Source organism: Battus philenor, unplaced genomic scaffold (genome assembly GCF_028537555.1).
Source record: "Battus philenor isolate CCGP_79_NKW_IND1 unplaced genomic scaffold, ilBatPhil1.0.hap1 SCAF_20, whole genome shotgun sequence".
Classification (NCBI taxonomy): domain Eukaryota; kingdom Metazoa; phylum Arthropoda; class Insecta; order Lepidoptera; family Papilionidae; genus Battus; species Battus philenor.
In genome coordinates this window covers 9009734-9024211 of record NW_027181683.1, presented here as the reverse complement: position 1 = coordinate 9024211, position 14478 = coordinate 9009734, and positions in this window count along the sequence as shown.

Below are 14478 nucleotides of genomic sequence, written 5' to 3'. Positions count from 1 at the left end.
AACAAATAAGACTCCGAATTCTACGTACTTTTAATTTTTTTTATTCCAGAGGATAATTAGTGAAAAGTAAAAAAGCATTAAAGGAGTGAATAGCTCATATGTCAGCAAAAACCTTAAAAGCTTTTTCTTCTGTTTTCAATCACCCTCTATACTGTATTCAGCCTAAAACTCTATTGGAGTGCAACAGCCGGTGACCATAGATAGTAAAAAATAATTCATATACTTCTTTTTTTATAAATCAATTTTATATATAGTAATCCGAATTTTAAAAACTCGACAAAGAAAACAATAACATAATAGAAAATAAACAACAAATAGATCTTAAGATTATTTTTAATATACTGTTTACAAGCAATTATTAAATTAGAAAAAGTTTTATGAAAAAATTATGCATTTTAATTTGAATAAAGTTTATGTATTATTATTTAAAAATACAGTGATACTTCACAAACATTTATTGAATTTTTTAAAGAGCCCGTAACAATTACATTAGACGTTGTACTGACGCAATTTTAAAAGCGTGTAATACCACACCGCTCCTTACAACTTAAACAACACTCACTAACATCAGTAACAGTGGAAGCGACGAAGAAGAAAAATAATTAGGTTTTTGGTGCAAAAACCTGATATTCACAAATAATAAATTTACATTCTTTTAGCATAACATAGATGTATTGAATTTTTACGTATTTTTAGTCAAACGTTTCGTTTCAACTTCGGTTACAATACTTCGGCAGATACAAGAAGACTTAATTTTACTAACGAATGGCGTTGTGTTTTTTGGTCGGATCTTATCCTAATTTAAATAAGACAAATCGTAAAATATTAAGATGCGGCATCGCTTTCAATCAACACAATGGTAAGTGAGTCTAATTGGTAATCAATGGAATTAACGAAGACCTAACTCGAATAAGGCCAGTTCGACGGTCGAACTACATGTCTACCTGTTTGGGGTCCCGCGAAAAACGTTGCAACTGTAATTAAAATGACGATCGGCAGCCAATTATATGTGCCTTTATTGAAACGTCCCTGCAGATGGGACCATAGTTGTGACGTTTTTTTACATAGCGGCGTATGTGCAAAGGGATTTTTGCGTTTTTGCACTAACCTCCATATGCGTGTAATAAAAAGTATGACCGGTGTGCATACTTACAGTGTGAAGTTTTGATATATGACAAACAAGACTAATGAAAATAAAAAAAAATACTTTATGTACATAACCAATGACAAGTCTCAAGTGGCAGTAGGCGTGATGTTTTTTTTTTTTTATATGGTCCCCGCTGTTGGTGACCTCTTGTTCCCCTATCTCGTGTGGGACAGGGACTTTTTAATTCTAGTAATTTATTCATTTCTTTTTTTTTATTATTATCATTCTTCTCTTTCATATCATCTTATCTGTCGTACTATTTCTTTCATTCTACAATTTTCCCATTTCATTTCATTCCATTAGCCATACATTCATCCTCAACCACTACATTCTAGGTTCGTAGGCGTGATGTTAACCGACGGTCATTATAGCGATCTTTGAAGAAGACGTATGTGTTGGTGTCTGTCGGCTGACATTAAAGAACGATCGATGAAGGAATATTCGCATATTCAACCTTGAAGAAAGGTACACATTATTTACTATATATAAGTAATATATATATTAGCTCCCATTTTCAAATACCAAATTCTATGTACTTTTAAGTTTCGTATGATTTAGGATAATTTGTTTTAAGTGGAAAAGATTTAGATAAAATAATGAATATGTAGAAGAATTAAATATACTAGTGAATATGTAGAATGATTTCTCTAAAAGTCTATTGGGATACGACGAGCCAATAGCGTCAGACAATACAAAATCTACAGGAACAGATAGTAAAAACTAATTCCTTTTTTACTTCTTTTCAGACAATAAATATCATACTAAATAATTCATTTTAATATATGGTAATCAGAATTTTAAAAAAATTTCTTAGGTATATTCATACGTAATTAAACATTTCTGAAATCATTGAATTATGGATACGTTTTCCATTTAAAAGTTCATTTAGTTGTACAATTTCACTGATCCCCAGTTCCAGTGGTCGTCTATAACACACGATGTCAACTGTTTGCAGGTCGTTTGATTACGCTAAAGGTTGGCGAACACTACATTTATTACAGTTGCCGCAAAAACAATGACGTATTGACGACGAAATTAAACTCGCCCGGGCTGATACGACACGAATTTTTTACGTGTTACACATGTTCACGGGTCTTAGCCGCAAAAAGGAGAGAATTTAAAACGTTACATGTATTACAAACGCAACGGAACGCCATCAGAATCACAATTCCATTTTTAAAAACTTTTAACATCAGTTGTCCGCCATTTTATACTAACGGCCATTTTTGTGCCAGTTCGTTTTGACATAACGTTACAATTTGGAATATTTATTACTCATTTTACAAACAATCTGATTAGTCATAGGTATTAAAACTTGTGTAAATGTGCAGCTCATTTGCAACCAATTAATGCACCTCCCTATTCAAAAATCAATCGTTTTAGAAATAATAAATCACGGAATATTAAAATGTTCAACATTAATATTACTACATATAAAAATAAATATTTTTTTAATATCTGTTCTTGCAGACTTTGTACTGCCAGAAGTTATTGGTCATCCGCATTCCTAAAGTAAATTAATATCATATATTTCAGTGTGATCATTTTCCACAGGGTAATAAGAATAATAGTTAGGTTTAATTTCAAATGAGCTTTACATTCAAACATTTGCATTCATATACCTATAACTAGTCCCCCTGTATATTATAAGAAAACCTTTTTTGATTTGTATCTAAATAATATTTATGTGTATATAAATATCGACGATTTTATTGACAAATTGTTCTAACATTTAATACGTTGAAAACGTAATGACCTTTCATCAACGTCTTCAACGTATTAAAGCCATGGTTTTTATATCGCATGTGTTTAAGTGATTGAAACATTTAGCTTATGAGTCTAACAATCCAAGCCAAAGTCTGTTTGTGAGGGCCCTAGAACTTTGTCAACTCAACGGAGCACCCGTCTATGCTATCCAATAACGCGACAGTCTTCGGCTTGGATCTTCGCTACTTGAACTATCTGCCCCCCTCGAACTCACGAAATCTGCAAATGCCAATAGGACAATAGTGTAAGCCAGATAAAAAAAATGTTTAAGTCGAGAGTCGTTATTTTGTTTCCCAGCCCCTATTTCTCTTTTGTTTCTCAACTCTATCAATCTACATATAATACATATTGTTAACACACATGTCTCTGATGCAAGTTTTAATGAATTATATAAACAATTACAGAGATAATTATTACTTTTTCAATAACGACCATAAACTTGGTTTCCTGTTATGCTTTGCCGATGTAACAAAATGTTTTTTTAAATTATTTATAATGTACACTGGTTTCTTATTTCGTGACTTTTTTATCTTGGCATATGCGCGAAATGCTCTGACGCCTTATGCTCATAAAGTGTCACATTTTAATAAAAAAAAACTTAAAATAGAGTGGAACCCCCAAACCATTAGTGAATAACGAAAGAACGGAAGTATACGCCCACGGAACCCTTTTAAAATATAATAAAACAGTCTTTTATACGGGCCGTATAAAGCATGGCTTTGGCTACAAAAGAATTGAAAAAAAAAAACATTTTGCCATAGACATCTGTTATACAAACCGGTGGCAGAAAAAGAAATGTTCCGTTTTAATGAATATCTTTGAAATAAAGTTTACATTAAAAATGAGTAAACACTGACTTTATAGTATTGGCTAAACGCGTTCTTAATAAAGATCACATAGGCATCTTAATTGTTTGGCGACAGAATTAATTTACAGCCTCGCCTATTTTGTAAAGTAAAAACTCTTGTACTAATGAAGCTGTTGCGGGTGATCAAATTTAGGTGCTTAACAAATGAGGTTATCTTTAGTGAAAAAACAAAACTCATAGAAGAAATGACAATGTTAGACGACGGCAGTCACGGTACTAAAATTTGAACAACGAACTAATAAGTAGCATAATAAAAATATTTATAACAGAATAGTATTAATAAAAGCAAAAGCAATAAACTGTTATATATATATATATATATATGTGTGTGTTTAAAAGTTATGCAAATAGGTGTTACAAAGCAGAAATTATATCGACAACAAATAAATAAAATATGCGAACAATATATGCGACTATTGTTTTAAATATTGAAATTTAAACACATTTATTTGAATTCTTTTGGTAATCATTTTATATTTAATGCACAACAATAATTCTTCTCTGAAATTCTTTAAGACGCTGGTTAGTTAATATGGATCGGTATTTGAATTTCAAGGTGATATTTTTTCGAGTACGTGTACAGAGAGCCACAAATACCTTTCGAAGAACCGCATGTGGTCCGCAAGCCGCAGGTTGGCAACCTCTGATATATGTCTTGAAAATCCTCTGTATTATATTACTTTTGCACATAGTTATTTCTTATTTCTATCATTCGATTAATGCCCGCACCGTGTTTCCTTGGTAACCAAGTCTATTTGCTTTAACATCGCCGCTAGTTTCTTTTCTTTTGCCTATTTAACCTTTATTAACGATTTCACTTCTCTGATTTTTTCTATGAACAATAAAAAGTTAAATAAATATATCTCCGTTAAATTAAAACAAATATTTCATAATGGCAACTTTAGCGTGCGCGACTAGCGTGAAGGAAGTAATTTTATTTTTTCTCAGCCAAAATATGAAAACGTTCATATTTATCGGAAATATATCGAGTTTTGGAGTATCCCAATTAGACGCAAAGAGGCTTTCCATTAGAGTACTTAGACGTAACAATGCTACCATTTATAGGATGAAAATTGTTGTATGGATTCTGGAGGACTTTGTTTTCCCACTGATATGAATATCACGTATATCGTACACATTTTAGTAAGCATCATTCCCCGTTCAAATAATCTTAAGAAAATTAGCTCTTATTAATCCAACAAACTTCTACTCGATTTAAAACCATTAAGTTACTTTTAGGTTGGGTTATGCAAAAGGAATGTTTTACTGAGTAATCAAAACTTTTGCAACCTGAAAATTTAAAGTTGTTTTCCATAACGTGAATTTTTTTTTTTATAGAATAACGTATACACAGGGTTATTGGTTACTAACGTAAAAGTTTTATGTTGAATGTATATGTTTTTTGTTATCAATTAATGTATGGTATACAATGACCAAAAATTATTTTAGTAAAAATCAATAATGTGAAGATAATACAGTGAGAAAAAGCGCTTTAAAATTTCTGTTTATTACAAATGAAAATTAATTACTGTATATTATCATTCTTCCTCGCCTTCATCTAAAGAAAGGTTTTTTTTGATGAAACAAGTTTTAAAGGCACTGGTTTTGTGCCTTTAGAACTTAAGAAGTAAAAATAATAATAAATACAAATTATTTCAGACTAATGAATACATAGAACATTAGTGAGTTATTAAATGAATTTACGTAAAGAATATGCGTGTGGGTTGGTATTTTATACAATCTAAAGATACGATAGGAGCCGTTATATTAACTCGCTTCATTGCGGTATTATGACATGTAATAGATCACTTCGAAACTTCGCAAAATTTTTCTGGATTACGTTTTCCAAGGTTTAGAAAGGATCCAAAGAGCGTTAGTTACACCTTGTGTGAGCTATAATGCGAAAATCATCTGACAAATATCTTTGATTAAGTGACAGTGACAGTTGCTATCGTCAATTAGGCTCACACGTCGTAGTGTCAGTAAGATCGTTGCGTAGCCAACATGGAAGTGCCAAATGTCAAATATGGATTAATAAAGTACCAACAATACAACGATAATTGGAGTCACGGCGTCGTCTCGACAAGAGCTATATATTCCGTTGCCGGTGATAAGTTACGAATCTGCTGTCTTTCGGATTATTGAACATGAATTTTCACTATGAATCGCTAATGTATTTGAGCCCTTTCTATAGTAATTCGCTTCCGCATAACACAATCCACTGAGGCGTTGAGTAAGTGGAATTAACGAAACTACTCAATATAGCAAATAGCGAGCACACGCCATTTGCAGCGAACTCGAAATCTTCGATAACTTCGCGAAAACCACTAATCACACTAATTACGAAAGACCAAAATAAACTGATTTTTTTTCGCCGTACATAAACATCTACCTTCTAATTGCAGAATTTTATTATATTGGGTAATATTTTTTTATTAGTATCTTTATATTACGATTTGTCTTATTTCTATTTGTTTTCCTTACTTTTTACTTCTTATCGACCAGTTCCGTGCTCTTTTTTTTCAATCATTTTACGTTTTTATACTTATTAGCAATTTTATCTGCTTTTTAATTACGGCATCAAATTCTTTTTATTTTATTCTATTTAAATGTGCGCAAACACAGCGTGCTTTAATAATTTTACTATATTATAACACACACAAAATAGGGAATATAAAATAAAGTATTTTATATTCCCTATTTTGTGTGTGTGCCATCTATTTTTAAAATAGATGGCATTTGACACATTATGATTTGGTACGTTACTGTTGACTACTAACCTTATCTTTTATTTTTATTTTAATTATTTGTTAGTTCTTTATCAATTTAGCACCGGGCCGGTAGCAGCCGGCCCAAAACTTGTGACACTCTTATTGTCGACACTGTTATTGCAATGAGATGCCCTTCCTGGCCAAAGCTTCCAAGAGTATTTTATCTATAAGAACAAACTCTAAGTAAACTGTTATGTATAATATTAACTTATTTATTGAATTAATAATAAAAATTTACTTAGGTACGAATCTAATCATACGAACAAGAAACAATATTGTTATTAACTAAATAAAACATAACTAATTATGACATGTTGCAAGTTAAATATTAATTTTAACACTACATTTAATTAATTTATTATTTATATTATATTTACTACAATATTTGCTAAATATATGTATGTATAATTTTATTTATTTATTATCGCTGACAGTGAGAGATCATTTAAGTGAGATTTGCCCACTTATCAACAGGTCAATCATATACACCAATACTTTTTAATAAAAATTACTAACAACATTTCAAATGAGAAATGTCACATTATCATTTCAGCTGTAGGATGTCAACTGCTGAAATCCTACGACTGCGCCATAGATTTACAATATGACCGACTGGAAGTGGCATACATCCTGCGTTTTGTGACACCCCTAACATAGTCCACCTTGTGAGTAAAAATCGTACGCTGCGCTTTCCATTAAGTTGTCTCTACACCAGAACCTAAAGGCCACAGCGACGATAAGTTCTGCGCGCTATACAGCCTTCCCATTCCTACTTTAACTCTCCATTCTGCTGGTCTATATCCGTTACTTTTTTCTCTTACTAGTCTCTGATTATCCTTTCCATACTCGTTAAGAGAATGACTGCCAAAGAGGCCCGAAGTCAGAGACTTCTGTGCCGTAAGTCGTCACTGGTAACACACATTGACTGTAGACCTTCATCTTTAGACACTAAGTGATTAATATAAAAATAAAAATTAATTATTATTTATTTATTTTATTATTACCCGTTTATGCTCTATCTAACACAATAAAAAGTCGAATTATTTTCATATAAAAATGTATATAAAGTTATTTCAATTAAATTCTGCTTAGCACAGATATAAAGATTTCTCTTTGAACAGCCTTTTCATATACAAGTAGTATATTATATTGTGAATTCTTTACTCGTCTTTTAAATACAAGAAATAGTTATAGCTCAGAGACATTACATGTCTTATTTCTTAAAGTTAGTACGAGCGATTCAATAACGCGGGATATACAGAGATCAGTATGTGAATTTTTTTGAGTCGATACTCGGTAAAATGTTGTACACATTGTAAGAATTGGCGCCATCTTGGGTTAGTTGTTCTTATATAGCGAAACGGACATTGTGAATTGTTCAACAAAGATGTCAATTCTTTTTTAATTTTTAATTTTAGCCAATGGTTGGCTATCATCTCAATTGATGATAATAGACGACATAGCCCATAATGGTAAGGTATTAACGGGTCTGTTCTTAGAATATTTCGTCCCTTTATTATTATTTTTCCTACATGCATGTCTCAATATCAAATTTTACATCTGCAAAGAGATAACTTTATTTACCGATGATATGTGTGTAATAAATAAATAGTGCTTGATGTAGATATCACCAATTTTTTAGCAGTACGTGAATGTTCTGTTTACGACTGTCACAGCCGATGTTTTGTCATACTGCCAAATACGCAAAACCTCATTATTTTCTCCTTTTTTTTTAAAATATTGTTTAAAAGTATACACAAACACGCGTTGTCAAGTCTACTTCTTCTTTAGACAATCTTCAGTCCTATCGTAGTTGAATATGCCGAGTATATTTCCTAAATGCTTACGTACACAATAAAGTAATTAAAATAATAATCAAGACAGCCGACAGATATCCACAGTAACATATTGATGTCCCTTATGCATCTCCACATTGACCACTATTGCGTTAAATAATATTACTTGTAATAAGAATACTAAAAGTCATAATATTGTATTTCATTTACATTTTTCTGTTTATATTTAATACGATATATCAAAAAGAAAGGTGAATTTGTTTATAAAATATAAATTCTTTGTTTATTCTTTCAAATCAATTTCATTTCCTTTAAAATAATCTGTGTCACTTTTGCCTAAGCTTTTTCCAGTCCTCGAATCAGTCGGAATAGTCTTTTTCCGGTATAGCCTATAACACTTTTTTCAAATCGGTTTTTATCTCCTCAGTCGTATCAAAAAGTCGACCCCGCAAGGGCCTTTTAATTTTGCAGAATAGCCAGAAGACGCACGGAGCCAAACCAGGCAAATAGTTGTTGGAGAATGATGTGTCGAGTTTTTTTTTTTCAAAAAATTGAGTAATTTTGATAGAGACTTGTTGCATTTGAGAAAACATTCTTCAAAGGGTTAGCGCTGAGCCATATGCTAAAAAATAATTATAAATTAAACAAATTATCTTCCTACCAACCTAGGAGCTTTATATGACAATTTCAACGTACTTTTTGATCACAGTATCTCTCAGTATCACTCGTATGTAGGTCTGGCCACGTAACACGTATATACACATATTTTGTAAACACCTGACTGTTAAAAAATTATTATTGAGGAATATGAGGAATTAAGTTGGTAGTATAAATAAAAATGTAGTATAAGAAAATTGACTTATTGATTCAGAGAGACTTTACGCTTTAAATCGAATAATATAACAATACAATATAAAGGTATTGTCTGAAAATGTAAACTAGAAATACCTAAAAAATACCACTAAGGCCTGTTCTTCCGACATACATGTTCATCATCATCATTATGTAAGCCAATAGACGTCCATTGCAAGGTATAGGCCTTCCTCAAAGATCGCAACGTTGATCGATCTTGCTCTGCCCGCGTCCAGTGATTTTATACGTTCCATATTTAAATTTAATTGCTATAATGTATTTTTCACACTTCCAAAATACATAATATACCATAACCAATTTATTTTTCATTCTTTTATGTGCACATACATACAAACTATATTTATTTTTGTTTACTTCTAATATTCATTGTTTGTAAAAATCATCATTGATAACACATTTTATAACAAAAAAAGACGTAATATTAGATGGTAAGTGAAACAAAAGCATAAAACGCCTGCAATTCGTCAGTGGACATCGGGTGAGTCCTCTGCGATGTGCCGCTAAGCATTCCCGCGAAGCAAAAACGCAAACGCTCTCCTCGCTGCAACGTCGCAAGAAACAATTATTTTAACGTAAAAACTTTGAGACGCACAACGCACATGCGCGGCGAACTCAAAGCGTGCTTTCAGCAGAGCAGCCGCGGCCGTGAACATTGTAGGTAGCTTTAATTGCTAAGGAGCTTCCATCGTAAGCTCACAACCGATAAAGGTTACCTCCGTCACATTGTTATTCTCAAACCAATATCTACATACGCAAAATATACATATATTGGAAACTGAACTATATTTATGTCTTCATGTCTTAACATATTACGATTCCATTATTCGACAAACACGTTCTGCTATAAAATAAAACAATTTCTAACGCCGAAAGCATATACGATATGGTCAGGTATAAAAACTGCAAAGGGATAAATATATAGCTCATTGTTTGTATAATGATCCATCCGATCCAAAAATTAATAGTTTGAGACAAAATTAATAACGTAATAATAATATAATAAGAAAAACGTTTACTATCCGTACAGACTTTGTGTTACAACAAGGTACCTATAACATTCCAATACAAAAATGTTTAAATAAAACTAAAAAATTCGCAACAAATAAGTTATACATTTACCCCTTTAAAACTTTTGCAATCACCCTGTATTATTAGCGTATAATGTTTATATGTAATAGACTTCATTACCTCCGGATTGTGACGTAAAAATAGAGAAATTTTGGAGCAACTGGTAATGAATATCAAACTAAGAAAGTATAATCCTTCCGTAAAGATATCTATGAGGGATACACAATAACCACCACGCTTGGTAGATGGGTTGGCAATCGCAGTGTAGTATCAATGTGCGCAGAAGACACTGCTACTTATTTGTAGCAATCCTATATAATTAATGCGAAAGTGTGAATTATAAAAAAAAATGTATCTCGGTAATCGAACCTACGATCGAAAGTCTCAAGTCTTTACCGCTGGGCTAAGGCTGTTCATTATTAAATTGTGTATTGTACAATAGTGTAGTTATGAAATAACCGTTGTAATGCAAACGTTGTCACGTAAAATTTATAGAACTATTGATGCCCACAGCAAATTTAATTGGTGGTCCCTTTCAGTTCAATCATTTTATGCCGAGCATCAAACAGATATATAATAATTTGAAAATAAATATATAGACATACGAAACTATATATAAGTTAGAATATTAATAGCAAGGGCTGTGTATGCCTACAATAAGGAAATATGATTAATTTTGAACTGTGTTACACGAAATATATAAAAACTCTTTTTAAGTTTTGCTGTTGGCGTTCCTATTTAAAATAAATAAACATTGAAAGACTTTTATTTTACATGAAATCATTTAATAAAAGTTATTTCAACTTTGTGTTGCTAAGTTCAAATAACTTTTTTAGCTTTGGATAAAAATATAAAAATTCAAATGCCAAAATTATGTATGTGACTACGCCTTAACAATAATTTTGTGGATCCTTAAATTATTCTTACTAGACCGCTCAGTATGAATCTTTTGGTCAATATAAACCCGCATACACTGCTTGTTATTTACACGACAATAAATTTTATATTCTGTGTCCGCGCCCTAAAATTACGTCTCGCTAGTGCGATGCCGCCCAACAGTCGGCCGTTCGTTATTGATGGCCAGACTGTCGTTATACAAGAGAACGCCTGTGAAATGTGGTTTAACGGAGCTAAATAATCCTCTACGGGTTTAAAAATAAAGTTATTATTTACGAATCATACTCGTAAAAACCAATGGAGTATTCTTGTTAAAAGTAGGCAGAATAAGTTTCTATGCTGCCAGTTAAACCCCCAAGAATATTAAGTAGATTAGATATAGATATTAAACCTTTAAAGAGGTGAATGTATAGACCATTTGCTATCAACCATGGTACACAGTATATAAAAAGCAATGGTTTCAGATATAACAGTAAACGTAATTTAAAATTTTTTGCATAGAAATACACACAAACATTTTTTTGTATTAAACTTCTATTGGTGAATACGCCGACTTTTGACATTACGAAATCTTTCATAGTATCTAGTATATAATAATAAAGTGTAAAAAGTTTAAAAAGTTAAGTGGTGTTTATTTAACTATTTACTATACAATACAAGACGTCGGAAGGCGCCGGATGCAGTTCAAACCGGTACCATTGAAAATCTAGGAAACATTCCTATGCCCAGCTGTGGACGTCCTTCGGCTGAAATGCTGGTAATAATGACTTAGCTAATAACTTTAGAAACAAAATTTTAATAAGCCCGAAGTAAGAACCAAGGTCACCGAGGAGGCGTAAGCCTTCTAGTGGGCGTCCATCGGCTGAAAAGAAGAAGAAGCAAAAGCCGGAAGTATGTTGAAATACTAGTAACATTAACCGTATTTTAACTTAACCTAAGTTTGTATATCTACCAATTGGAATAGAAGACGTTCACAAAGCGTCGTCATCTGTGTGTTCTACATCTGTAATTATGGTCCGCCGCCAGGACTGCTTAGGACGACCATGTCTGCGCTTTTCTTGGAGATTCCAGTCTAGGGCTTGTCTTGGTATGTGGTGTGGTTTCCTTATGAGCATGGGGCCTACGCTACCCCATTTTCGGCGTTTGATCTGCTGATCTATCGGGGTATTGTTGCTGCGTTCCTATAGATTAATGTGGGAGACTTTCTTAGGCCAGTAAATACCGAAAATTCGGCAGAGACAGCGGTTGACGAAGACTAGTAATTGACGCTTGACGTCTATCGTGACTCACTCTCTCTTCTATTCTCACTCCGTCTCGCACTTGTACTGATTCACCGTGCTAATTTTATATTTAAAAATAGACTCTTTAAAAGTAAAAATAACTTCAAATAAAAAAAATGGTGGAGACTACTTAGCAAAAGCGTCATGTTTAATTAGTTAGAATCTGATGTTAGCAGGGTGGTTCGCGAATTGCAGTAATTTACCAATAACCGGCCCAGCGGGGCTACAAGCACCCCGTACGGGGCACACGTCCTCAATTATTGCCTGTCTAACTGCATTCGAAACGGTGTTTAATTTAAATCACGGGGACAATTTGTTATATACATTTATTAATTCTTTAAAAACTATTGTATACAGGATTATTTGTGTAAAATATGTGTGTTCTACATTTTTTGTCAGCATAAGTTTGAAAACTTTTATACCTATTTCGAATGGAATAAAGTGAACATTCTGAAATATTTTGTATTAAAATATTTTTTTCATTTGAAATGACAGACTAATAAATTATGGCTGTATAAAATCTGCAGGAACACATAGTAAACAATAAATAAATTTAACATATCGTAATCGAAAATCGCATCTTATTACTATATTTTCATTACATTGTTAATTATTTGTGTACTATATATTAATTATTAACAGCAAACAATCTATTCTTACTCCTTTAAAGCTTTTACAACTGTATAAGAAATCACTCTGAAATATGTTAAATTAATTGAATTCTTCTATTACAAAATAAAAGGCTAATACAGGCTATACAAAATAACTTCTGGCAGTATTGGTACTGCCAGAAGTTATGACTGAACAGTGGACTAATAGTAAACAATAATTAATTTTAATAACTTGTAACTAGAATTTTTAAAATATTTTTTCGTACAATATAAACGTACAAATAACAAAACGGCGTTTATCGTTTCTGGAACCATTGATTTTTGTACCGTACACTAATTCTTAGCTAGTTATTTACAATCAATTATATTGTATAACAACGACATTCCTTTGCGATAGGGTAAGCAAATCTATTGTTCCTATACTGGCACTTGTAAAATATAGTAATAATTTGTTCGATTATGAATATAACTTCATAAATTATGTTTACGTAAATTTATATAAATATAATCCCGGTATACACGATAGGTTTTACTCAATTTCATGTAAGCGTGATATCAGTTTAAAATTGCGTTTATATTGTAAATTGATTATTGTTCGTTTGTTAGTTATTAACTTAACTGTTATAGTATTTTATAAATTTCGTATGATCTCAGATAAAGAAACAAGACCACTTGTAAATATAACGATTAAACATTTCTCACTACTCGAGCAGATACAACGACATTTCTTGTAAGCTGTTATATTAATAGTCTGAAGCTTCCAAGTGGTGTTTTTGAAAATCTAGGGCAGACACCTAAGTCCAGAAGTAGACGTGATACAGAGCCATTAGAATGGCTGGCTGAAATCGTGATAATGGCTTGGTTATAACTGTCATAGTGATAGTAAAACCACTGTACCACCCGAGGTATGCGCGCAATGAGACGAGGGAGACTAAGATGCTGCTCATGCTCTTTCTCTTATCCCTCCCCCTTCCTCACCGAGCTTTCCTAAGGCGCAGTACTGCGTTTTCGATAGCACAATACTAAGACGCTAAACCAGGGCTTTGACACCCGTTATTTGCCAAAGTCATTACGAATCAAACTTGCTGCCATGCTTATGTTTGTTAAACAACGATGGTCTGACGCACTTTGGCCCTTTTGCTATATGCTATAAGAAAAAGAAATGGCTTGACAGGTAGATACAACTAGATTTCTTGTATCCGCTGTCAAATTATACGCAATAATTACCGATGTGCCAATGATGTAGTCATAGGATTATATTAAGCTACATTAACTGTAACAAGGGTTGTAGTGTAAATAAAACCTCGCTTTGATTACAAATGAGAACGCAAAATAAAAAAAGCTTCTTAAATCTCAGCCACCAATTTAAGTATCGAATTTTCGACGCGTGCCGTCAATGC